The 26693-nt window shown below is 47.1% G+C and overlaps 1 long non-coding RNA gene across 1 annotated transcript; it reads right to left on the reverse strand.

Annotated features, from left to right (window-relative positions):
• Positions 1 to 16091: 16091 nt before the first annotated feature.
• LOC134903022 (uncharacterized) lies at positions 16092 to 25921 on the reverse strand. The gene is made up of 2 exons (XR_010175744.1): positions 25837 to 25921; positions 16092 to 16832 (listed from the first exon to the last, which is right to left on the reverse strand). It is a non-coding gene; the product is annotated as an uncharacterized LOC134903022 (long non-coding RNA).
• Positions 25922 to 26693: the final 772 nt, after the last annotated feature.

The following is a 26693-nucleotide window of genomic DNA, read 5'->3' on the forward strand; positions in this document are numbered from 1 at the left end:
TCGCCCTTCCCCCCTGGGGGCCTGCACAGGGAGGAAATTCAGGTCCTGTGCAATACACAAACGCTGAAGATCTACTGTACAGTACTGTTTTGCTCAGTTGGTAGCGTCAGAATACACTCATTTCATTCCCGCTGTTTAGGTGCATTTAGCGTAAAGAATCGCTCCTGCAGATGTACTTTGATTTATGTGAAACCTGTGTGCATCCTTCCATTGACTGTCTTACAATGTAAATAAAATAATACAGTGCATTATCACAGAAAAAAAAAAAAAAAAGAAAGAAAGCACATCAGGTCTCGAACCCTGGACTCCCAGCGAGGGAGGTGGGAGCCTTCACCCCTAGCCCACGACGCCTCATGAGAGATTTCCAATTTCATGTGTGAAAGTACTGCAAACAGCGCCCGGCCCCCGCCCCATTGCTGTTGGTTTATGCCTTAGAGGACTCGGACGCTTGCATTTGTAAAGCACGGTGTTTTCCTCCGCCTCCTGCTAGCCTGTTGCCCTTCCCCCATGGGAGCCTGCACAGATCATGCAGTAGACAGGGAGGGAATGCAGGTCATGTGCAATACACAAACGCCCACTGTAGTACTATTTTGCTCACTTACAGTACCGTACTGTACTGTAGGTTGCATTTAGCGTAAAGAATCGCTCCTGCAGATGTACTTTGATTTATGTGAAACCTGTGTGCATCCTTCCATTGGATGTACTGTATTGGAGAGAATTTTTTTTTTTTTAAAGTGAATGTCACGGGAACACATTAAAAATAAGGTTGGCACTTCCTTCCCATTGGTGTTGGTTTACAGTATGCCGTAGTGTACTCGGACGCTCATGTAATTGCATTTCAAAGGCACAGTATTTTCCATCGTCTCCCCCCTACCCCCATCGCCCTTCCCCCCTGGGGGCCTGCACAGGGAGGAAATTCAGGTCCTGTGCAATACACAAACGCTGAAGATCTACTGTACAGTACTGTTTTGCTCAGTTGGTAGCGTCAGAATACACTCATTTCATTCCCGCTGTTTAGGTGCATTTAGCGTAAAGAATCGCTCCTGCAGATGTACTTTGATTTATGTGAAACCTGTGTGCATCCTTCCATTGACTGTCTTACAATGTAAATAAAATAATACAGTGCATTATCACAGAAAAAAAAAAAAAAAAGAAAGAAAGCACATCAGGTCTCGAACCCTGGACTCCCAGCGAGGGAGGTGGGAGCCTTCACCCCTAGCCCACGACGCCTCATGAGAGATTTCCAATTTCATGTGTGAAAGTACTGCAAACAGCGCCCGGCCCCCGCCCCATTGCTGTTGGTTTATGCCTTAGAGGACTCGGACGCTCGCATTTGTAAAGCACGGTGTTTTCCTCCGCCTCCTGCTAGCCTGTTGCCCTTCCCCCATGGGAGCCTGCACAGATCATGCAGTAGACAGGGAGGGAATGCAGGTCATGTGCAATACACAAACGCCCACTGTAGTACTATTTTGCTCACTTACAGTACCGTACTGTACTGTAGGTTGCATTTAGCGTAAAGAATCGCTCCTGCAGATGTACTTTGATTTATGTGAAACCTGTGTGCATCCTTCCATTGGATGTACTGTATTGGAGAGAATTTTTTTTTTTTTAAAGTGAATGTCACGGGAACACATTAAAAATAAGGTTGGCACTTCCTTCCCATTGGTGTTGGTTTACAGTATGCCGTAGTGTACTCGGACGCTCATGTAATTGCATTTCAAAGGCACAGTATTTTCCATCGTCTCCCCCCTACCCCCATCGCCCTTCCCCCCTGGGGGCCTGCACAGGGAGGAAATTCAGGTCCTGTGCAATACACAAACGCTGAAGATCTACTGTACAGTACTGTTTTGCTCAGTTGGTAGCGTCAGAATACACTCATTTCATTCCCGCTGTTTAGGTGCATTTAGCGTAAAGAATCGCTCCTGCAGATGTACTTTGATTTATGTGAAACCTGTGTGCATCCTTCCATTGACTGTCTTACAATGTAAATAAAATAATACAGTGCATTATCACAGAAAAAAAAAAAAAAAAGAAAGAAAGCACATCAGGTCTCGAACCCTGGACTCCCAGCGAGGGAGGTGGGAGCCTTCACCCCTAGCCCACGACGCCTCATGAGAGATTTCCAATTTCATGTGTGAAAGTACTGCAAACAGCGCCCGGCCCCCGCCCCATTGCTGTTGGTTTATGCTTTAGAGGACTCGGACGCTCGCATTTGCTAGTCCTCCATTCCCATTATGCATTAGCGAACTCAGACGCTCATATATTTTAAAAGCACGGTGTTTATACATTGTACTGTACATTCTTCCTTTTACACAATTACTGTAGTTGCGTCTCCATACACATACTGTACAGTACTCCATACTTTTTTCCACCGCCTCCCGTTACGCCTACAGTATTGCCAGAGCTGTAGATCAATCCGCCGCTATACTGTACGATCGAAAGTACTGGATTAGTGGAGCATTAGCGACACAGTGGTGGAGATGTGTAATGCATGATGAGTATCTAGATCGTCTCAACGCGCCTGCCTGTGATGAAACTCAGCTATCGCATTAGCGTGGCTAGACGCCCGTCTCGGCGGAGAAACAGTCAAGATAAAGGTGGCTACATCTGTATATACATGCCCTCGGTAGCAGTGCCACTTATACACATACCCACGGTAGCAGTGCCACTTATACACATACCCACGGTAGCAGTGCCACTTATATACATGCCCACGGTAGCAGTGCCGCTTAAAAAAATATTCAGACAAAATTGGAAGCACACACTTGCAACAGAAGGATTCATAAAATTTCTGTAGAGAACAAGGTTTTCAAGGAGTTAAACTCACTGATGTGTTGGGCTGCCCTGAACCCAGACAAGTGCATCAGCATGTAGAGGGGAAAGGGCTCAAAAACCCGAGTGCAGGGAGAACTGTTCCTTGCTTAAATCACCAGCAGCAGGAACAGAAACTGAAACTAGACAGCCCCTGCGGACAGAAAGCGTTTCCGACTGTTATGTAACCCCTCCTGCCACTGCGTGCTCTACTCTACTGGGAGGGAGGAACGGAGAGGAGATCAGTGGGTGGTCTGGACTGGAGCTTCATTCTGCCGGCGCCGCTGAAGCACTGCCTGTCACAGAGTCTGACAGGCGCAGCCAGCAGCAGCGCACAGCAGCAGGGTCGCAGATCAGGGAGAGCGTCTCTCTTGCTCAGCGCCTCCCTGCTTTGCAGACTCTGCTGAGCGAGTAGCGCCGGCTTTGCCCTACCATATAACTGAAACGAAGGATGACAGAGAGTGAGAGAGAGAGAGAAATATACTATTTTGTTTTAAAGCTCCCCTCTGCCAAGTTAAGGGGGGTTGAGGGGGCCCCAGAGATATCAGTGTACTTGGCCCCAAGAATTCTGTTGCTGGCCCTGCACCTGAGCCACATCTGAGAAAGCCAGAAGAGCCCAACAATGCCCGGGCCCAAAATTAGAACTGGCTCTGCAACCACTAAACCCACTGGTATTGATCATTCCAAGGCCTCAGTAGCGGCAAAACACTGACGGGCCTGGCTCTGCTTCTATGACGGCACACCTGGAGACTGCTGCACGGTACAGTGGTTAAAAAACACTCCTGTAGCATATGCAGAATCAGACCAATTGGATTATGTTTGTGCTTTTTACAGATTTACTCATATTTTTTCATCGTTTTGTCCTTAAATGAAGTTACAGTATCACTGAAACACTGTAACAGTAATAAACAACATAACAACAGTGGAAATTGGGTTCATGCAAAGCCTTACATAGCCAAAGATAAATAGGGAAACCCTACAATAAAAATCTATACGTATAACAAAACGATAATAGGCCCTACACACTACACTGAAATATATGAACAATCTCGTTCATTAATGAATGAGATATCGTTCATATCTTTCAGTGTGTAGTCACCAATGATGAACGATGCGCGACCCCCGCGCTCGTTCATCGTTGGTGCTGGCTCGTTTATACATGCATGCCAATATGTATCTTTAAAATAAGTCACTGCATAAATACACGGATGGCCTTCATTTAAAACATCATGATGCACAGACGTACCTTACTTACATTACAATATGTAGCTGTAATCCCGTAGCAGTTTCTTTGTTCCTTACAGATCCCTATTTCCATATATTGTAAGGAAGGGAATGGACTTGTTTACTTTAAAACGGATGTTTTATTAAAACATAAAAAATCCACCAAAATGCCGTAATTAATGTATTAATGACCTGTGTGATGGAATAACGGGCGATTACATACAAAACAAAGCCACCATATGTAAAAACCAGCAGTGGTGAATGGACATACATAAAAAATAAAGGCAGAGAGCTTTTTCTATTGTTTATGTATGTCCATTCACCACTGCTGGTTTTTACATATGGTGGCTTTGTTTTAAAGATACCTTGATAAGTCTAAAGTACCCCACTGCAGTGTGAGTTTCGATACGCTGTACCTATGCATATTGATATCCTGTGCACCTTTTGGGGTATATGCAATTGCGGTCGAATTCCCGAAATTGTCGAATTTCGGGAATTTTTCGCCCAAAAAAAAAAATTGTCAATGCAATTCAGTGCTTTCCGTCAAAAAAACGGACTTTCAAAATTCGACTTTTTGAAATTCGACTTTTGTCAAATTCGACTTTTCTGCAATGATACAAGTGCTGCAATTCGACCAAAGTGTATTCAATTCAAGTTTGGAAATTCGACAACAGTGCTTTTAGACAGTAAATTCGTCATTTTCAATCCGCCACACTTTGGAGGGTGAAACCAATAAAAAAAATTTAAAACATGGTTTTTTTGGTGTTTTTTTTTTTTGGTAATAGCATATCTATTTATATTAGAAGGGATTAGGTACTTGGTTTGTCTTTTTTGGAGGCACAAGTATTATTTATATATTTTTAAAAATATATATATATTTTTTTATAGCTGGAACGGTAAAATCAAGGAAAAAAATGGCGTGGGGTCCCCCCTCCAAAGCATAACCAGCCTCGGGCTCTTCGAGCTGGTCCTGGTTCTAAAAATGCGGGGAAAAATTTGACAGGGGATCCCCCGTATTTTTAAAACCAGCACCGGGCTCTGCGCCTGGTGCTGGTGCAAAAAATACGGGGGACAAAAAGAGTAGGGGTCCCCCGTATTTTTTACACCAGCATCGGGCTCCACTAGCTGGACAGATAATGCCACAGCCGGGGGTCACTTTTATACAGTGCCCTGCGGTCGTGGCATTAAATATCCAACTAGTCACCCCTGGCCGGGGTACCCTGGGGGAGTGGGGACCCCTTCAATCTAGGGGTCCCCCCCCCAGCCACCCAAGGGCCAGGGGTGAAGCCCGAGGCTGCCCCCCCCCCATCCAAGGGCTGCGGATGGGAGGCTGATAGCCTTGAGAAAAATGTCAGAATATTGTTTTTTCCAGTAGTACTACAAGTCCCAGCAAGCCTCCCCCGCAAGCTGGTACTTGGAGAACCACAAGTACCAGCATGCGGGAGAAAAACGGGCCCGCTGGTACCTGTAGTACTACTGGGAAAAAAATACCCAAATAAAAACAGGACACACACACCGTGACAAGTACAACTTTATTACATACTGCCGACACACACATACTTACCTATGTTGACACGCCGACTGCCACAGTCTCCGACGATCCGAGGGTACCTGTGAAAAAATTATACTCACATTCCAGCGTCCAGAGATAAATCCACGTCCAGAGTATAATCCAGGTACTTGGCAAAATAACAAAACGCAAAAACCCGTGCCAGCGGACTGAAAGGGGTCCCATATTGACACATGAGACCCCTTTCCCCGAATGCAGAGACCTCTCCATGACAGCTGTCACTGAAAGGTCTCTTCAGCCAATCAGCGAGTGCAACGTCCTTGCACTCTGCTGATTGGCTCTGCGCGTCTGAGCTCAGACAGCGCATAGCAAAGCCTCTCCATTATATTCAATGGTGGGAACCTTGCGGTTAGCGGTGGGGTCACCCGCCGGTCAGCGGCTGACCGCGGGTAACCCCCCCGCTGACGGCAAAGTTCACACCATTGAATATAATGGAGAGAGCTGTGCGATGCGCTGTCACAGCACAGACAGCGCACAGCCAATCAGGTGAGCGCCACGTAGTAGCGCTTCCTGATTGGCTGAAGGGACCTCAGTGACAGGAGTCACGTGGGGTCCCGGCACATTCGGGGAAAGGGGTATCATGTGTCAATATGGGACCCCTATCAGTCCGCTGGCACGGGTTTTTGCGTTTTGTTATTTTGCCAAGTACCTGGATTATACTCTGGACGTGGATTTATCTCTGGACGCTGGAAGGTGAGTATAATTTTTTCACAGGTACCCTCGGATCGTCGGAGACTGTGGCAGTCGGCGTGTCAACATAGGTAAGTATGTGTGTGTCGGCAGTATGTAATAAAGTTGTACTTGTCACGGTGTGTGTGTCCTGTTTTTATTTGGGTATTTTTTCCCCAGTAGTACTACAGGTACCAGCGGGCCCGTTTTTCTCCCGCATGCTGGTACTTGTGGTTCTCCAAGTACCAGCTTGCGGGGGAGGCTTGCTGGGACTTGTAGTACTACTGGAAAAAAACAATATTCTGACATTTTTCTCAAGGCTATCAGCCTCCCATCCGCAGCCCTTGGATGGGGGGGGGACAACCTCGGGCTTCACCCCTGGCCCTTGGGTGGCTGGGGGGGGTGATCCCTTGATTGAAGGGGTCCCCACTCCCCCAGGGTACCCCGGCCAGGGGTGACTAGTTGGATATTTAATGCCACGGCCGCAGGGCACTGTATAAAAGTGACCCCCGGCTGTGGCATTATCTGTCCAGCTAGTGGAGCCCGATGCTGGTGTAAAAAATACGGGGGACCCCTACTCTTTTTGTCCCCCGTATTTTTTGCACCAGCACCAGGTGCAGAGCCCGGTGCTGGTTTTAAAAATACGGGGGATCCCCTGTCAATTTTCCCCCCGCATTTTTAGAACCAGGACCAGCTCGAAGAGCCCGAGGCTGGTTATGCTTTGGAGGGGGGACCCCACGCCATTTTTTCCCGGGTTTTTCCCGTTTTTTTAATTTGCAGCAAAATCCGGCAAATTGGCCGTTTTTCGCCCGCGGGAATGTCGAATCCGTTTTTCATTGAATATGGTGAATTCCGGCAGCCACCTGCCGGAATTCACCTGTCGAATTGTGTTGAATTAAAAAAAACGGCGATAATTTGCCGCGATTCGCCCGCAATTGCATATACCCCTTTGAGTGTAATCTTGCTGTGTTGTAAACGTACTACATCATATATCTTTTATCTTTTTTTTCTGAGATTAACCGCGTCATAAAGTGGGAACTTATACAAGTATCAAAGACTAAAGAAACTGCTACATGTTTTGAACCACTTCATCCTGTGTGAGTATGGTACGTCTTTGGTTTTGGGAAAGACGAAGTTGAAGTATCTGATTTTGTCGGTTCACACTGGGTGTTAAAGCTAAAGATATCTTTATGAGCCTAAGTGACCTCATCACTATGTGAGTTTAGGTACGCTATACCTGTTATATGGATTCAGCATAATCATCACTATACTCTTTGGTGGAGGGTGTCTCCAGAAATATCAAATATACTACACTATATTTTCTGTTTTCTGGTTTTACTTTTGAGGATCTTCATTTTGACGGACGATGGATTCCATATATAAATGAGAAACTGCTAAAAAGAAAATTGGGTTACATCCTTGTATTTAATGGACTAAAGGACTAAGTATTCCCTCATTGGAACAGAATTATGCGCTATTTCCTGTAAACTTTTTTCCATAATAGACAACAAGGGCCTCAAACCAGAAATAACCAGTCTTAGCCGGTCTGGTGGGGTGTGTGAGGTCATGATGTGATGTCATAATGTCAACTGCCTATTAGAGATGAGCGGGTTTGGTTTCTTTGAATCCGAACCCGCACGAACTTCACTTTTTTTTCCACGGGTCCGAGCGACTCGGATCTTCCCGCCTTGCTCGGTTAACCCGAGCGCGCCCGAACGTCATCATGACGCTGTCGGATTCTCGCGAGACTCGGATTCTATATAAGGAGCCGCGCGTCGCCGCCATTTTCACTCGTGCATTGAGATTGATAGGGAGAGGACGTGTCTGGCGTCCTCTCCATTAGAATAGAGATAGATAGATTAGATAGAGAGAGATTGTGCAGAGTCGCAGACAGAGTTAGTTTACCACAGTCAGTGACCAGTGCAGTTGCTAGTTAACTTTTATTTAATATAATATATCCGTTCACTTCTCTCTGCTATATCCGTTCTCTGCCTGAAAAAAAAAACGATACACAGCACAGTCAGTCACACAGTGTGACTCAGTCTGTGTGCACTCAGCTCAGCCTAGTGTGCTGCACAGTCATCAATGTATAAATTAAAAGCTTATAATTAATTGTGGGGGAGACTGGGGAGCACTGCAGGTTGTTAGCAGGAGCCAGGAGTACAATTATATTAATTAACAGTGCACACTTTTGCTGCAGGAGTGGTGACCAGTGCCTGACCACCAGTATAGTATTGTTGTATACTACTAATATCTCTTTAAATATCAACCAGTCTATATTAGCAGCAGACACAGTACAGTGCGGTAGTTCACGGCTGTGGCTACCTCTGTGTCGGCACACGGCAGGCAGTCCGTCCGACCAGAATTGTATTATTTATTATTATATACCTACCACCTAACCGTGGTTTTTTTTTCATTCTTTATACCGTCATAGTGTCATCCTAATTGTTACGAGTATACTACTATCTCTTTATCAACCAGTGTACAGTGCGGTAGTTCACGGCTGTGGCTACCTCTGTGTCGGCACACGGCAGGCAGTCCGTCCGACCAGAATTGTATTATTTATTATTATATACCTACCACCTAACCGTGGTTTTTTTTTTATTCTTTATACCGTCATAGTGTCATCCTAATTGTTACGAGTATACTACTATCTCTTTATCAACCAGTGTACAGTGCGGTAGTTCACGGCTGTGGCTACCTCTGTGTCGGCACACGGCAGGCAGTCCGTCCGACCAGAATTGTATTATTTATTATTATATACCTACCACCTAACCGTGGTTTTTTTTTCATTCTTTATACCGTCATAGTGTCATCCTAATTGTTACGAGTATACTACTATCTCTTTATCAACCAGTGTACAGTGCGGTAGTTCACGGCTGTGGCTACCTCTGTGTCGGCACACGGCAGGCAGTCCGTCCGACCAGAATTGTATTATTTATTATTATATACCTACCACCTAACCGTGGTTTTTTTTTCATTCTTTATACCGTCATAGTGTCATCCTAATTGTTACGAGTATACTACTATCTCTTTATCAACCAGTGTACAGTGCGGTAGTTCACGGCTGTGGCTACCTCTGTGTCGGCACACGGCAGGCAGTCCGTCCGACCAGAATTGTATTATTTATTATTATATACCTACCACCTAACCGTGGTTTTTTTTTCATTCTTTATACCGTCATAGTGTCATCCTAATTGTTACGAGTATACTACTATCTCTTTATCAACCAGTGTACAGTGCGGTAGTTCACGGCTGTGGCTACCTCTGTGTCGGCACACGGCAGGCAGTCCGTCCGACCAGAATTGTATTATTTATTATTATATACCTACCACCTAACCGTGGTTTTTTTTTCATTCTTTATACCGTCATAGTGTCATCCTAATTGTTACGAGTATACTACTATCTCTTTATCAACCAGTGTACAGTGCGGTAGTTCACGGCTGTGGCTACCTCTGTGTCGGCACACGGCAGGCAGTCCGTCCGACCAGAATTGTATTATTTATTATTATATACCTACCACCTAACCGTGGTTTTTTTTTCATTCTTTATACCGTCATAGTGTCATCCTAATTGTTACGAGTATACTACTATCTCTTTATCAACCAGTGTACAGTGCGGTAGTTCACGGCTGTGGCTACCTCTGTGTCGGCACACGGCAGGCAGTCCGTCCGACCAGAATTGTATTATTTATTATTATATACCTACCACCTAACCGTGGTTTTTTTTTCATTCTTTATACCGTCATAGTGTCATCCTAATTGTTACGAGTATACTACTATCTCTTTATCAACCAGTGTACAGTGCGGTAGTTCACGGCTGTGGCTACCTCTGTGTCGGCACACGGCAGGCAGTCCGTCCGACCAGAATTGTATTATTTATTATTATATACCTACCACCTAACCGTGGTTTTTTTTTCATTCTTTATACCGTCATAGTGTCATCCTAATTGTTACGAGTATACTACTATCTCTTTATCAACCAGTGTACAGTGCGGTAGTTCACGGCTGTGGCTACCTCTGTGTCGGCACACGGCAGGCAGTCCGTCCGACCAGAATTGTATTATTTATTATTATATACCTACCACCTAACCGTGGTTTTTTTTTCATTCTTTATACCGTCATAGTGTCATCCTAATTGTTACGAGTATACTACTATCTCTTTATCAACCAGTGTACAGTGCGGTAGTTCACGGCTGTGGCTACCTCTGTGTCGGCACACGGCAGGCAGTCCGTCCGACCAGAATTGTATTATTTATTATTATATACCTACCACCTAACCGTGGTTTTTTTTTCATTCTTTATACCGTCATAGTGTCATCCTAATTGTTACGAGTATACTACTATCTCTTTATCAACCAGTGTACAGTGCGGTTTTTTTATACCGTGGTTTTTTTATACCGTGGTTTTTTTATACCGTGGTTTTTTTATACCGTGGTTTTTTTATACCGTGGTTTTTATACCGTGGTTTTTTTATACCGTGGTTTTTTTATGCCGTGGTTTTTTTATACCGTGGTTTTTTTATACCACCTAACCGTGGCAGTCCGTCCATAATTGTATATATAGTATACTAGTATCCAATCCATCCATCTCCATTGTTTACCTGAGGTGCCTTTTAGTTCTGCCTATAAAATATGGAGAACAAAAAAGTTGAGGTTCCAAAATTAGGGAAAGATCAAGATCCACTTCCACCTCGTGCTGAAGCTGCTGCCACTAGTCATGGCCGAGACGATGAAATGCCAGCAACGTCGTCTGCCAAGGCCGATGCCCAATGTCATAGTACAGAGCATGTCAAATCCAAAACACCAAATATCAGAAAAAAAAAGACTCCAAAACCTAAAATAAAATTGTCGGAGGAGAAGCGTAAACTTGCCAATATGCCATTTACCACACGGAGTGGCAAGGAACGGCTGAGGCCCTGGCCTATGTTCATGGCTAGTGGTTCAGCTTCACATGAGGATGGAAGCACTCAGCCTCTCGCTAGAAAAATGAAACGACTCAAGCTGGCAAAAGCACAGCAAAGAACTGTGCGTTCTTCGAAATCCCAAATCCACAAGGAGAGTCCAATTGTGTCGGTTGCGATGCCTGACCTTCCCAACACTGGATGTGAAGAGCATGCGCCTTCCACCATTTGCACGCCCCCTGCAAGTGCTGGAAGGAGCACCCGCAGTCCAGTTCCTGATAGTGAGATTGAAGATGTCAGTGTTGAAGTCCACCAGGATGCGGAGGATATGGGTGTTGCTGGCGCTGGGGAGGAAATTGACCAGGAGGATTCTGATGGTGAGGTGGTTTGTTTAAGTCAGGCACCCGGGGAGACACCTGTTGTCCGTGGGAGGAATATGGCCGTTGACATGCCAGGAGAAAATACCAAAAAAATCAGCTCTTCGGTGTGGAGGTATTTCACCAGAAATGCGGACAACAGGTGTCAAGCCGTGTGCTCCCTTTGTCAAGCTGTAATAAGTAGGGGTAAGGACGTTAACCACCTCGGAACATCCTCCCTTATACGTCACCTGCAGCGCATTCATAATAAGTCAGTGACAAGTTCAAAAACTTTGGGTGACAGCGGAAGCACTCCACTGACCAGTAAATCCCTTCCTCTTGTAACCAAGCTCACGCAAACCACCCCACCAACTCCCTCAGTGTCAATTTCCTCCTTCCCCAGGAATGCCAATAGTCCTGCAGGCCATGTCACTGGCAATTCTGACGAGTCCTCTCCTGCCTGGGATTCCTCCGATGCATCCTTGCGTGTAACGCCTACTGCTGCTGGCGCTGCTGTTGTTGCTGCTGGGAGTCGATGGTCATCCCAGAGGGGAAGTCGTAAGACCACTTTTACTACTTCCACCAAGCAATTGACTGTCCAACAGTCATTTGCGAGGAAGATTAAATATCACAGCAGTCATCCTACTGCAAAGCGGATAACTGAGGCCTTGACATCCTGGGTGGTGAGAAACGTGGTTCCGGTATCCATCATTACTGCAGAGCCAACTAGAGACTTGTTGGAGGTACTGTGTCCCCGGTACCAAATACCATCTAGGTTCCATTTCTCTAGGGTTGCGATACCGAAAATGTACACAGACCTCAGAAAAAGAGTCACCAGTGTCCTAAAAAATGCAGCTGTACCCAATGTCCACTTAACCACGGACATGTGGACAAGTGGAGCAGGGCAGGGTCAGGACTATATGACTGTGACAGCCCACTGGGTAGATGTATGGACTCCCGCCGCAAGAACAGCAGCGGCGGCACCAGTAGCAGCATCTCGCAAACGCCAACTCGTTCCTAGGCAGGCTACGCTTTGTATCACCGGTTTCCAGAATACGCACACAGCTGAAAACCTCTTACGGCAACTGAGGAAGATCATCGCGGAATGGCTTACCCCAATTGGACTCTCCTGTGGATTTGTGGCATCGGACAACGCCAGCAATATTGTGCGTGCATTACATCTGGGCAAATTCCAGCACGTCCCATGTTTTGCACATACCTTGAATTTGGTGGTGCAGAATTTTTTAAAAAACGACAGGGGCGTGCAAGAGATGCTGGCGGTGGCCAGAAAAATTGCGGGACACTTTCGGCGTACAGGCAGCACGTACAGAAGACTGGAGCACCACCAAAAACGCCTGAACCTGCCCTGCCATCATCTGAAGCAGGAGGTGGTAACGAGGTGGAATTCAACCCTCTATATGCTTCAGAGGTTGGAGGAGCAGCAAAAGGCCATTCAAGCCTATACAACTGACCACGATATAGGAGGTGGAATGCACCTGTCTCAAGCGCAGTGGAGAATGATTTCAACGTTGTGCAAAGTTCTGATGCCCTTTGAACTTGCCACACGTGAAGTCAGTTCAGACACTGCCAGCCTGAGTCAGGTCATTCCCCTCATCAGGCTTTTGCAGAAGAAGCTGGAGACATTGAAGGAGGAGCTAAGACAGAGCGATTCCGCTAGGCATGTGGGACTTGTGGATGGAGCCCTTAATTCGCTTAACAAGGATTCACGGGTGGTCAATCTGTTGAAATCAGAGCACTACATTTTGGCCACCGTGCTCGATCCTAGATTTAAAACCTACCTTGGATCTCTCTTTCCGGCGCACACAAGTCTGCTGGGTTTAAAAGACCTGCTGGTGAGAAAATTGTCAAGTCAAGCGGAACGCGACCTGTCAACATCTCCTCCTTCACATTCTCCCGCAACTGGGGGTGCGAGGAAAAGGCTCAGAATTCCGAGCCCACCCGCTGGCGGTGATGCAGGGCAGTCTGGAGCGACTGCTGATGCTGACATCTGGTCCGGACTGAAGGACCTGACAACCATTACGGACATGTCGTCTACTGTCACTGCATATGATTCTATCACCATTGATAGAATGGTGGAGGATTATATGAGTGACCGCATCCAAGTAGGCACGTCACACAGTCCGTACTTATACTGGCAGGAAAAAGAGGCAATTTGGAGGCCCTTGCACAAACTGGCTTTATTCTACCTAAGTTGCCCTCCCACAAGTGTGTACTCCGAAAGAGTGTTTAGTGCCGCCGCTCACCTTGTCAGCAATCGGCGTACGAGGTTACATCCAGAAAATGTGGAGAAGATGATGTTCATTAAAATGAATTATAATCAATTCCTCCGCGGAGACATTGACCAGCAGCAATTGCCTCCACAAAGTACACAGGGAGCTGACATGGTGGATTCCAGTGGGGACGAATTGATAATCTGTGAGGAGGGGGATGTACACGGTGATATATCGGAGGATGATGATGAGGTGGACATCTTGCCTCTGTAGAGCCAGTTTGTGCAAGGAGAGATTAATTGCTTCTTTTTGGGTGGGGGTCCAAACCAACCCGTCATTTCAGTCACAGTCGTGTGGCAGACCCTGTCACTGAAATGATGGGTTGGTTAAAGTGTGCATGTCCTGTTTTGTTTATAGTTACAACATAAGGGTGGGTGGGAAGGGCCCAAGGACAATTCCATCTTGCACCTCTTTTTTCTTTTATTTTTCTTTGCGTCATGTGCTGTTTGGGGAGGGTTTTTTGGAAGGGACATCCTGCGTGACACTGCAGTGCCACTCCTAGATGGGCCCGGTGTTTGTGTCGGCCACTAGGGTCGCTTATCTTTCTCACACAGTCAGCTACCTCATTGCGCCTCTTTTTTTCTTTGCGTCATGTGCTGTTTGGGGAGGGTTTTTTGGAAGGGACATCCTGCGTGACACTGCAGTGCCACTCCTAGATGGGCCCGGTGTTTGTGTCGGCCACTAGGGTCGCTTATCTTTCTCACACACACAGTCAGCTACCTCATTGTGCCTCTTTTTTTCTTTGCGTCATGTGCTGTTTGGGGAGGGTTTTTTGGAAGGGACATCCTGCGTGACACTGCAGTGCCACTCCTAGATGGGCCCGGTGTTTGTGTCGGCCACTAGGGTCGCTTATCTTTCTCACACAGTCAGCTACCTCATTGCGCCTCTTTTTTTCTTTGCGTCATGTGCTGTTTGGGGAGGGTTTTTTGGAAGGGACATCCTGCGTGACACTGCAGTGCCACTCCTAGATGGGCCCGGTGTTTGTGTCGGCCACTAGGGTCGCTTATCTTTCTCACACACACAGTCAGCTACCCCATTGTGCCTCTTTTTTCTTTGCGTCATGTGCTGTTTGGGGAGGGTTTTTTGGAAGGGACATCCTGCGTGACACTGCAGTGCCACTCCTAGATGGGCCCGGTGTTTGTGTCGGCCACTAGGGTCGCTTATCTTTCTCACACAGTCAGCTACCTCATTGCGCCTCTTTTTTTCTTTGCGTCATGTGCTGTTTGGGGAGGGTTTTTTGGAAGGGACATCCTGCGTGACACTGCAGTGCCACTCCTAGATGGGCACGGTGTTTGTGTCGGCCACTAGGGTCGCTTATCTTTCTCACACACACAGTCAGCTACCTCATTGTGCCTCTTTTTTTCTTTGCGTCATGTGCTGTTTGGGGAGGGTTTTTTGGAAGGGACATCCTGCGTGACACTGCAGTTCCACTCCTAGATGGGCACGGTGTTTGTGTCGGCCACTAGGGTCGCTTATCTTACTCACACAGCGACCTCGGTGCAAATTTTAGGACTAAAAATAATATTGTGAGGTGTGAGGTGTTCAGAATAGGCTGAAAATGAGTGGAAATTATGTTTTTTGAGGTTAATAATACTTTGGGATTAAAATTACCCCCAAATTCTATGATTTAAGCTGTTTTTTAGTGTTTTTTGAAAAAAACACCCGAATCCAAAACACACCCGAATCCGACAAAAAAAACCCGGTGAGGTTTTGCCAAAACGCGGTCGAACCCAAAACACGGCCGCGGAACCGAACCCAAAACCAAAACACAAAACCCGAAAAATTTCCGGCGCTCATCACTACTGCCTATACAGGGCTCTGCTGTTGCTGTCTCTTGCATATGCCTCAGAGGCCTGGCACGGCATAGCACACTGGTAGAAGGTTAGTGACTGGACAAAGACAGGAGCAGCTTAATTCGAATTGTCGGCAGACTTTTAGCATGACTATTATAATATATGACTTATGACCTTGGGGATAGCACAGTATTGGATATAAACAAAATCTCACACCTGCTGGGACAGTACTGTTACCTAACAACCACAAGCGGCTGCAAATGGGCCATTGGAGATATTTGAAGGGCACTGTCTAGATGGGCCTATAATGTTCCTAATTAAATCCTTTATGTGCGGCTGCACCCATGACATCTCCTTGGAGTTGTTTGGTGAGCCTATAATGTTGCAAATTAAATCCTTTACTCTCTCTCTGCCTGCTTAAATCTCAGTGTGCCAGTATTGCAGGCTGATCCAATTCTATTAATGTAAAGAGATGTAAAAGAATTATATTGTGCTTTAATCATTACTTTTGTTTTTATACAATACTACATACAGGTGTAGCAGGGACATGCAGTCAGGGGAGGCAGTGCCTCCCCCGTCATTCCTGATTAAAATAATACAAAGAAGATACTTACGACACATATTCTGTGTCATAAGTATATTTTTTATATTATGTTAATTTTTTTAGATTGTAAATGGCTGTAAATGGCTGTTTAAATACATTTGTGCGGCACTGAGAATGGTGCCTCCCGCTGTGCATTGTAATCGTCCGGAAGCAGGGGGCAGGCAGGGGGCGTGTCCAAGCAAAGGGCTGTAAAAGCCCTTTGAAACAAGTAATGGAAGCGGCATCTGCCCAAGTGCCGCAGAACAGCAGGGATGTGCTTTCAGCCTATCTGAAAGCATGCCCCTGGCACTGTGATTGGACATGCATAGCAGTGGCAGCATCTGAGTGCGGCTCTCCCCAATCCTTCGTATTCCGCCGGCTCCGTCCTCCCAGGCAGCAGCATAACCAGGTCAGGGGTACTCTCTCTCTCTCTCTGCAGCTCTCCCCTCTCCTTTGTGTTCCGCCAGCTTTTTCCTCCCAGGCAGCAGCATAACTCTCTGCGGCTCTCTCCTCTCATTCGTGTTCCGCTGGCTCCTTCCTCCCAGGCAGCAGCATAACCAGGTCGTAGACTCCCGCTGGCTCCTTCCTCCCAGGCAGCAGCATAACCAGGTCTTTCTCTTTCCTTTTCCCCTCCTGTGGATTAGAATGAAGTTTGTAAATATAATTTTCATTTTTACAGGTACCCCTATTGGATTCTACATGGACAAGTGGACGTGATCGGCGTGGGATGTAGGTAAGTATGTGTGAGTGTGTAAGTGTGTTTTAATAAATTTTTACTTTCAAGGTGTGTGTGTTATGTTTTTATTTGGGTATTTTTTTGTTGTAGAACTACAGGTACCAGCGAGCCCGATATTTCCCCGCATGCTGGTATTTGATGTTCTCTAAGTACCAGCAAGCGGGGGAGGATTGCTGGGCCTTGTAGTTCCACAACAAAAACAATATTCATTTGTTTGACACACTTATGGCTATCAGCCCGGCACCCACCACCCAGGGGTGCTGGGGACAGCCACGGGCTTCAAACATGGTCCTTGGGTGCCTGGAGAGGGGGACCCCTTGATTTAAGGGGTCCCCACTCCTCCACGGATCCCCAGACAGGGGTGACTAGTTGGGGGGGTAATGCCATGGCCGCAGGGACCTACATAAATGTGTCCCCCGACTGTAGCATTATCTCCCTGGCTAGTGGAGCCCAGTGCTGGTTACGGGGGACAACTACATCTTTTGTCCCCCATATTTTTGGAACCAGGACTGGACTAAGAGCCCAGTGCTGGTTGTCTAAATACGGGGATCGCCTGTCCAATTTTTTTCACAGTATTTAAACAACCAGGACCGGCTCAAAGAGCCCGAGGCTGGTTATACTTAGGAGACGGGACCTCACGCATTTTTATTTTACATTTTTTAACCCATTCAGACCCTTTTCCATTAAGTTAATGGGAGCCCTGGACAGCAAAATTGCATTCATGTCCTCCTCCCACTCCCATCCCAGTACCAAACACTAATTTTTTTTTAATTCTATTAAAATGTACAATATATCACAAGTATGATGAGCAGGCAGGCAGCGGGCATTGGCGGCATCGGACTGAGATGCAAATTAGTGGCGGAGGGCTGGGTCAGTTGATGGTGGGCGAGTTTGTAAGCCATTGGCAGTGGCAGCAAGCATCGGCTCAGGGGAAGTAGCGGGCATTGGCTCAGCAGCGGTAGGGGTCATCGGCAGGAATCGGTGGACATTATGGCTGTAGTGCCTCACCAGCCACTGACCTCACCGCACGCCACTGAGGTGTAGCCATGCTGATCATGGCTACATCTGAGGTAAAAGTGCACCCTCGGCACAGCTATGCGCGCCTGTGCCTAGCCATGCCGAGCTGTAGCATTTGCCGCTCCCATCCATGTGAATGGGGCACACACGTCTTAGACGTCCAGACATACGCGGTGCGGTCACGCCTAACAAGGTGCAATTGCGGTAAGATGTAGCCACGACGAGAATGGCTACATTTGTACAGCTGTAATCCCTGTTAGCATCAGAAATGAATGCTATGGTGGTTATGACTGTCCCCTCCCCTCACTCCCATTCATCTCTTGCTCTCTTTCGTCACTCTCTCACCATTGACGTGCAGATGCGTTTTTCTCCGGCTGGGTAAATAGGTCAAAATAGCAGATTTGAGGCATCAGAAGGGATGACTGGGTTAGGCAAGGTTAGTGGGTGGGCGGGTGGTCTGTGGAAACTCTGCATAGTCTCTTAATGCCTAGAGGGACGGGCAGTCCTTCAGCCATGGGTCCCCAAAGGTTTCCTCCACAAGGGGGTTTTTCCTCTCCTGAGTGCTGAAGGATGACTCTTCATGAGTCATGAGGCTCCCGCCATCTTGTTCCTCTTATAGGACAAGTTTGTAAGATTACTGGACCAATCTTAGTCCGAAATTACCTATTTTAGAATGCAGAGTAAATAATAATATGAATAATTACTTAATAATAATAATTATCATAACACGAAGAAGAAAAAGAAGAAGAAGAAGAAGAAGAAGTGGCTACATTTTACTTAAAATAAAAAGACATTTATTTTTTAAATATATTTTGCTTGAAGTTGTCTTTATTAATAAATTCTCTCAAAAGGTGAAGAAATGACACATATTTGGGGAGACAAATATATTAGGAGAGTTCAGAACCATGCATTGTTTATTCTACACAAGAGAGTACCAGGCGAGACAGCCATGTTGGGTGCACTACATAGGTTACATTGTGCGATAAGCAAACATGGCATTAGGGCATACAAGGGTTAAATAAAAAGCAACTAACAGGACACCTAGTTCTGCAGCTTACACAGTAAGGAAAATGGTCTTACTCTTTAATTGCTTTTAGATAATTTTCTCTTTTATAAACATTTTAAAGTGAGCTGAGGTGAAAATGACAAAAGAGGGTCCAGTCACATTTTGAAATAATAATAATAAAAAAAAAAAACTGTATCTGACCAAAAAATAAAAAATAAAAATGTATAATAATTCTCCAACACTCCGCAGATGGTAAGCTCTTATTGTGAATTGCATAAAATATTTATATGAATCCCACATAATCACTGTTACACACTGGTTCTCACTGAGCGGAGGTTGAGACGAGAGGGGTGTCATTCGGCTCCCCAGCTGATGAATGTATGCAACAGATCAGGGACGTGCAGTCAGGGGAGGCAGGGGAGGCAGTGCCTCCCCTGTCATTAATGAGTAAAATAATACAAAGAAGATACTTATGACACATAAGTATCTTCTTTATTATTTTACCTATCATTAATGTGTGTGAAAATCAGTTTGGGAGGCACCGATCGTGGTGCCTCCCGTAGTGATTAGGAAAGGTATGGGGAGCGGGGGGCGGGCGCGGGCGGGGCCTAGCAATGGGCAGGAAAAGCCCATTGAAATAACATGGGAAAGCGGCACCATTAGTGGTGCCGCTTTCCTACAGGGACGTGCTTTCAACCTATGAAAGCACGTCCCTGTGAGTGAAGGCACAGTGATTGGCCAGCGGATCTGTCACTGGATCCGCTGTCAATCACTGTGTGGGCGTCGGTACCAGCGGAGGTGAGGGCGGCGGAGATGCGGGATGCGGCGGGCCGGGTGGCGGAGGTGATGGCGGCGGAGAGGCGGGCGGCGGTAGCGGCGGCGGGACGCGGCATTTAGACCCCTTGTGCAGAGTTTGGCAGTGGAAGCGGTACCAATTTCAAAAATGGCGCCTCAGCGTCATTTTTGAAATTCAAGATGGCCGCCGCGAGCCAATCATGGCTCGCCGCGTCATCGCCCCGCCCCCTCCCGCTGACTTACTGTATATAAGTCAGCGCGAGGCAGCGGCTGTCACAGTCCGACGGTGGAGGAGGAGCGGAGAAGAGCTCCTGAAGACGCCGTGGAAGTCCTGGATGGGTGGCGGCTATGCAAAAGAGCTTAGCAGCCGCCGCCCACCAGGTGAAGATGCTGGAAGTCCTGGGAAGGCGGCGGCCATGCAAAAGAGCTTAAAGGCCGCCGCCTCCCAGGTGAAGACGTCGTGGAAGTCCTGGATGGGCGGCGGCTATGCAAAAGAGCTTAGCAGCCGCTGCCCACCAGGTGAAGACGCCGGAGGAAGACCCCAGAAGCCCTGGGGAGGTGGCGCCCCCCCAGGTGAAGACGCCGGAAGCCCTGGGAAGGCGGCGGCCATGCAAAAGAGCTTAAAGGCCGCCGCCCCCAGGTGAAGACCCAGTTTAATAAAGGATTTTTTAAAGAATGTGTTGTGGTTTTTTTTCAATATTTTCTTTACAGGTGGACTACAGGAGCCAGCGGGCCCTTTATGTCCGGGCATGCTGGCACTTGTGGTTCTCCAAGTGCCAGCATGCTGGGCAGGCTTGCTAGGACCTGTAGGCCACCTGTAAAGAACAATATTACTATTCTTTGCAGGTGGACTACAGGTGCCAGCGGGCCCTTTATGTCCGGGCATGCTGGCACTTGTGGTTCTCCAAGTGCCAGCATGCTGGGGCAGGCTTGCTGGGATCTGTAGGCCACCTGTAAAGAACAGTATTAGCATACAATGAACCCCGCACCCACGGCCACCAGGGGTGCGGGGCATAGCACTGGGCTATCAGCCCAGTGCTGGTTGTTGCTCGGGAGGGGGGACCCCATTTAGATTTTTTGGGGGCCCCACTTTCAGAGGAATTCCAGCCCTGGGCTGACTGGTTTGGGGGGTGTTTAATGGCATGGCAGGGGGACCCCACACTAAGTGTCTCCCCTGCTATGGCATTATCCCCCCTGGCTGGCTCTGCCTTGTGCTGGTTTTAGTGGTGTGGGGGGACTGCACTTTTTTTTTCCGGGGGGGGGGGGGGTGTTTAGCTGCAGTTCCTCCCCAGGCCCTGACCTCACCGCACGTCACTGCAACAGATAGCAGTGCAGGATCACTGGAGGTGTTGTGGATCTCTGATAATCTCAGGTCTCTGAGGAGTTAAGTGAAAAACTACTGTCTTCCACTGTGATGCTCTAAGACATTGACAAGATGGCGCCACACTTATGTACAGTATTTTGGGTCAGCAGCCATCTTGGTACAGGGAGTGAAGCCTCCCTGAAGGAACAGTATGGAATCTGCACAGTAGCGCTCTCCCCTTTCAATACTTTTTACATACAAATAGGATAATAATGATAAAACTCCCACATAGTCATCTAATGGGATGTAGTCACCATCCCGGCGGTCAGCATACTGCTGCCGGGATCCCGGCCACCAGAATGCCGGCAGGGGGCCGAGGACTATTCCAACTCGTGGGTGTCCATGACACCCATTGAGTGGGAATAGAACCTGTGGCAAGCGCAGCAAGCCACCGAGCCCACAATGTGGAGAACGCTGCGAGCCCGCAAGGAGCTTCGTTTCGCTCACCCCCATGCCGGCATTCTGGCAGACAGGGATCCCGACATTGGTATGCTAACCACCAGGATCCCGGCTGCCGGTCAACCATACCCAACGCACCTGAATGACTACTTGTGCCTGGTGTAGGATTTTCAAATATGTGTAGTTTACTGTATGCAAGGATTTAAAACCTTATCGGAACTGAGATTTAAGGTGTATTACAAGCTGTTAAAATAAAGAGAAGTTTATTTGATTGCAGTAGTGTCCAAACTGGGGGCCGTGACACCCTGGGGTGCCTCGGGAAAGGGGGGAGGGGAGGTGTTAGGGGGACCTAGTTTGGTGGTCCAGGACCAATTCAAATTATTTATACTTAATTAAATTGGCAAAACCTGTCCCTCACCACATAACTGAACCTAAGGATGACATATCATAAACAGAATTAACTTCATTTTACATTTTTTTCTGAATTTCTCAATAAGAAACTTTGGCCTAGGGGTGCCGTGAAGCTAATTCTGATACTCCAGTGCAGGGGTCTCACACCTGCGGCCCGCATGCCTCCCCTACTGCATCCTTTTGCGGCCCACGGGCAGGGGTCGGGCAGGGGTCCTTTAGCGGCCCGACCACCTTGCTTGCAGCGAGGGCAGGAGAGTGCAGCACGCGCTTATTCTGCTCCTCAGTCTGGTCTCCAGCGTAGGCGCGGGTTTCTTAAATCAACCTTTTACAACTCGCAGTACACTGAACAAGATTTAAATATTGCCAAGGCACACTCAAATATAATGGTGATGCATGGTGCAGTTGCGTGTCCTAGGATCTCATGTCGCAGCTCATGTCATGTCAGTGTACTGGGACCCAAGATTTCTGTTGCTGGCCCTGACCCTAACCCATACCCATAAACTAACCCTAATGGCTGCAGTAAAAATCGATGTTTCTATGTATATAGTGTATTGCAAAACATTATCTGTGAATCCAATGGTACCGTAAGTGCGGTATATACTTGCACTTCTTTGTGGGGCGAGAACTTCTCCCCTAAGTGAATTCAGCCCTATGAATAGAGGTTGTTGGATGCCTGTGCAGCAGTCACAGAAAGGGTTAATCTCTGCAGTTTGTCACACAAATTACATTGTTCATTTTTTTTCCAGAAGTGGAGCTCGGAGCTGTAACCCACAGACCAGCTGCAATAATTATGCTGGGTACACACTAGACCAGTGGTTCTCAAACTGTACCCTGGGGTGCCTCAGGACACTTGCAGGGGTGCCTTGGATTGATGGTCCAGGACAGAGGCAGAACTCTGGGAGGCAACGGAGTCAGCTGCCGCCGGGCTCCTGCTTTGAAGGGGGGCACTTCTCCTCCGGTTCTGTGTGTTCAGCGACATTAATCAATTAAGTTAATTGACAGCAGCCGGTATTTCTTCCGTAGCCGACTTCCCCACTAGTCACTACACATTACAAATCACGCCCTCTTTATTATAGATACACTGGAAGCAGACAACTTACTGATGAAGCTATTTGCTCATATAAAGGAAGCATGAGAATTCTAACTATATATGAAGTTATTTCATTGACAATTACAAGTAACTTCATATACTGTAGTTAGAATTCTCATACTTCCTATGCAAGAGCAGATATATCCATCAGTAAGGTGCATGATTCCAGTGTAATAGGTTATAGGTTCTAATCCTGGATATGACACTTGCAAATTAATTGAGTTAAAATCTGCAGGCTTGCTATGCAGGAGCAGATGTGTGTGTGTGTGTGTGTGTGTGTGTGTGTGTGTGTGTGTGTATATATATATATATATATATATATATAAAAGAGCAAAAATGACAGCACTCAAAACCATAGTACAGAATGAATAGATGGTGCAAGGCAGTAAAATAACATAAAGGCACTCGCTTTTCCAGCTCATTGGAAAAAGCAAAACAAGCCAGCACTCACGGTTTAGATGAGAAAACGAAGAAGATTTATTCCATATCAAGGCGACAAGTGTACATACAGGCACAGCCCAACAGCTGTTTCAACCGATACAGGTCTTCCTGAGGAAGACCTGTATCGGTTGTAACAGCTGTTGGGCTATGCCTGTATGTACACTTGTCGCCTTGATATGGAATAAATCTTCGTTTTCTCATCTAAACTGTGAGTGCTGGCTTGTTTTGCTTTTTCCAATGAGCTGGAAAAGCGAGTGCTTATATATATATATATATATATATATATATAAAATATATAGGGGCACCAATATTTTCCTTGCCTCCGGGCAACTGGGTCAAACTTACGCCACTGGTCCAGGACCAATTCAAAATATTTATAGTTAGTGTTATAGGCAAAACCAGTGCTGGTGGCTGGCAATCATAACATATGTACACAAACAGAAGCAAATCCTATCCCCTACCACAGGGCCAGTGCTAGGGTGTTTGACGCCTCCCTGCAAACTATAAATTTGCGCCCTCTCTCCAATACTTAATAAAGGGACAGCGCACACCTTCAAAAAGAAGGTGTGGTATCACAAGGAAGGGGCATAGCCACAAAACAGAAACCCAATTCAAAGTACGCCACACAGTAGCACAATCTTATTGTCATTACACCGCATGTAGTAATAATAATAATGCCCACAGTCAGAGCTGGATTAAGGCTTTGGGGGGCCTGGGGCATTTAAGACTGGGGGGCCCTCATTCAGATGTGGACGGAGTAGCTATCGCTGCTGCTTACATAAAAGCAGCAGCGATAGCACTAATGTGGTAATACAGCAGTAGGTGTAATGCCTCCAGCTGCATTACTGATATGAACTATGTCCAAGGATGGGGATTTAGTTGGTCACAATACTGATGGCTACATCCTGAACCCCCTAAATCCCGACAAGCATTGGCTGGCTGCGTGACCCAAGGGGTTGTGCAAGCCGCCTGCCACAATACCTACCAAGAGGCCAGGAAATATCCGTCCTCTGACAGAGATCCTGGCCTACTGTGTCCCCGGAAACACGCCTCTGTTTGGAGAAATGGAGGCCGTCGCTGCCCCCAAATGGCATCAGACTGTCAATCTCTGACTGTCTGATGCCGCCTTATGTCTGGCGCCACAGACCCGTACTGCGCACATGTAGAACGGGTCTGGTCCATGCACAAAGTACTGAACATCGGTACTTTGCTGCATGAACCGCTACTCATCCACATCTCAATAAGAGCCATAGGTGGTCATTCCGAGTTGTTCGCTAGCTGCATTCGTTCGCTGTGCAGAGATGAGGCAAAAAAACGGCACTTCTGCGTATGCGGCGCAATACGCACGCGCATCGTACTATTACAACAAACAAAGTAGTTTCACACAGGGTCTAACGAAGCTTTTCAGTCGCACTGCTGGCCGCAGAGTGATTGACTGGAAGAGGGCGTTTCTGGGTGGAAACTGACCGTTTTCAGGGAGTGTTCAGAAAAACGCAGGCGTGCCAGGAAAAACGCAGGCGTGGCTGGGCGAACGCAGGGCGTGTTTGTGACGTCAAAACAGGAACTGAACAGTTTGAAGTCATCGCAAGCGCTGAGTAGGTTTTGAGCTACTCTAAAAGTGCACATTAAAATTTTGTAGCCGCTCTGCGATCCTTTCGTTCGCACTTCTGCTAAGCTAAAATACACTCCCATAGCGTTTGCACGGCTGCTAAAAACTGCTAGCGAGCGAACTCGGAATGACCACCATAGTGCACAAGCCTTCTGCGTGTACATAAACAAGGAGCATGGACACACGTCACGCAAAAAATTCACTTCACGCAGGGAACATGCACATCACTTAACCAGCCGCTGTGCTGCCCCCAGCATCATGCACACAGCAGGTGGGAGCGATCCCTCCCTACCTTTTCTCCAGCCCACAGGTGGGACAGTTTCCGAAAAACAGGACGGTCCCACCAAAACGTGATGGTTGGCAGGAAATGCATGCGTTCATACTCATGTACATATACACACACACACACACACACACACACACACACAATATATATATATATATATATATACACACACACACACACACACACACACACACACACACACACACACACAGACATATACAGTATATATATATATATATATAAACACATATAAGCATACATACAGTCTCACACGTATACACATGCATATATGCTGTTACACACTGACAGTTACACACTTATACACATACATTCACACAGACACATGCATTCACATAGTCACACACTTATACACATATATACATTTGTCACACACAGTCAGAGACATATACACCTACCACAATCAATCACACACTTATACCCATATTATACATATACTGTAGAGTGCTCCTCTCCTCCCTCTTACCTCACTATCACACACTGACTGGGTGGGCCGTGGGCACATGTCTGTAGCTGCTCCTACGGCCTTCTCTCCTCCCTCCTCTCACATGCTGCCTGCAGTGAAACTGAAAGCATTGCCGTGTAGCCCCCCCCCCCTCCCCCCCCCCGGCTCGGATTCCACCCCTCTGCCCTCTCCCTCTGCTTTCTTTGGACTTTATGCAGCTTGTGGTGCACTGTGCACTGCAGCTGCACACTGAACTGTGGGGCCCCTAGCAGCAGGGGGGCCCAGGGTAATGTACCCCCTGTGTGACCCCCCCTTGATCCGGCTCTGCCCACAGTAGAAGTATACTTTATACAAATGCCCACCATATCAGTGCCGCTTATACACATAATAATGCCAACAGTAGCAGTGCCGCTTATATACATGCCCACGGTAGCAGTGCTACTTATACACATGCCCACAATAGCAGTGCCACTTATACACATGCCACGGTAGCAATGTCACTTATATACATGCTCACAGTAGCAGTGCCACTTATACACATCCCCACGGTAGCATTGCTCCTTACACACATACTCACGGTAGCAGTGCCACTTATACACATGCCCACGGTAGCAGTGTCGCTTAGACACATGCCCATGGTAGCAGTGTCACTTTATCTGTGCTGCTTATATACATGCCCACGATAGCAGTGCTGCTCACATGCATGCCTACGGTAGCAGTGCTACTTATATACATGCCCACGGTAGCAGTGCTGCTTAAAATACATGCCCATGGTAGCAGTGCCACTTATACTCATACCCACGGTATCTGTGCCACTTGTATACATGCCCACAGTAGCAGTGCCACTTATACACATACCCATGGTAATAGTGCCACTT

This window comes from Pseudophryne corroboree, chromosome 1 (assembly GCF_028390025.1).
Source record: "Pseudophryne corroboree isolate aPseCor3 chromosome 1, aPseCor3.hap2, whole genome shotgun sequence".
NCBI lineage: Eukaryota > Metazoa > Chordata > Amphibia > Anura > Myobatrachidae > Pseudophryne > Pseudophryne corroboree.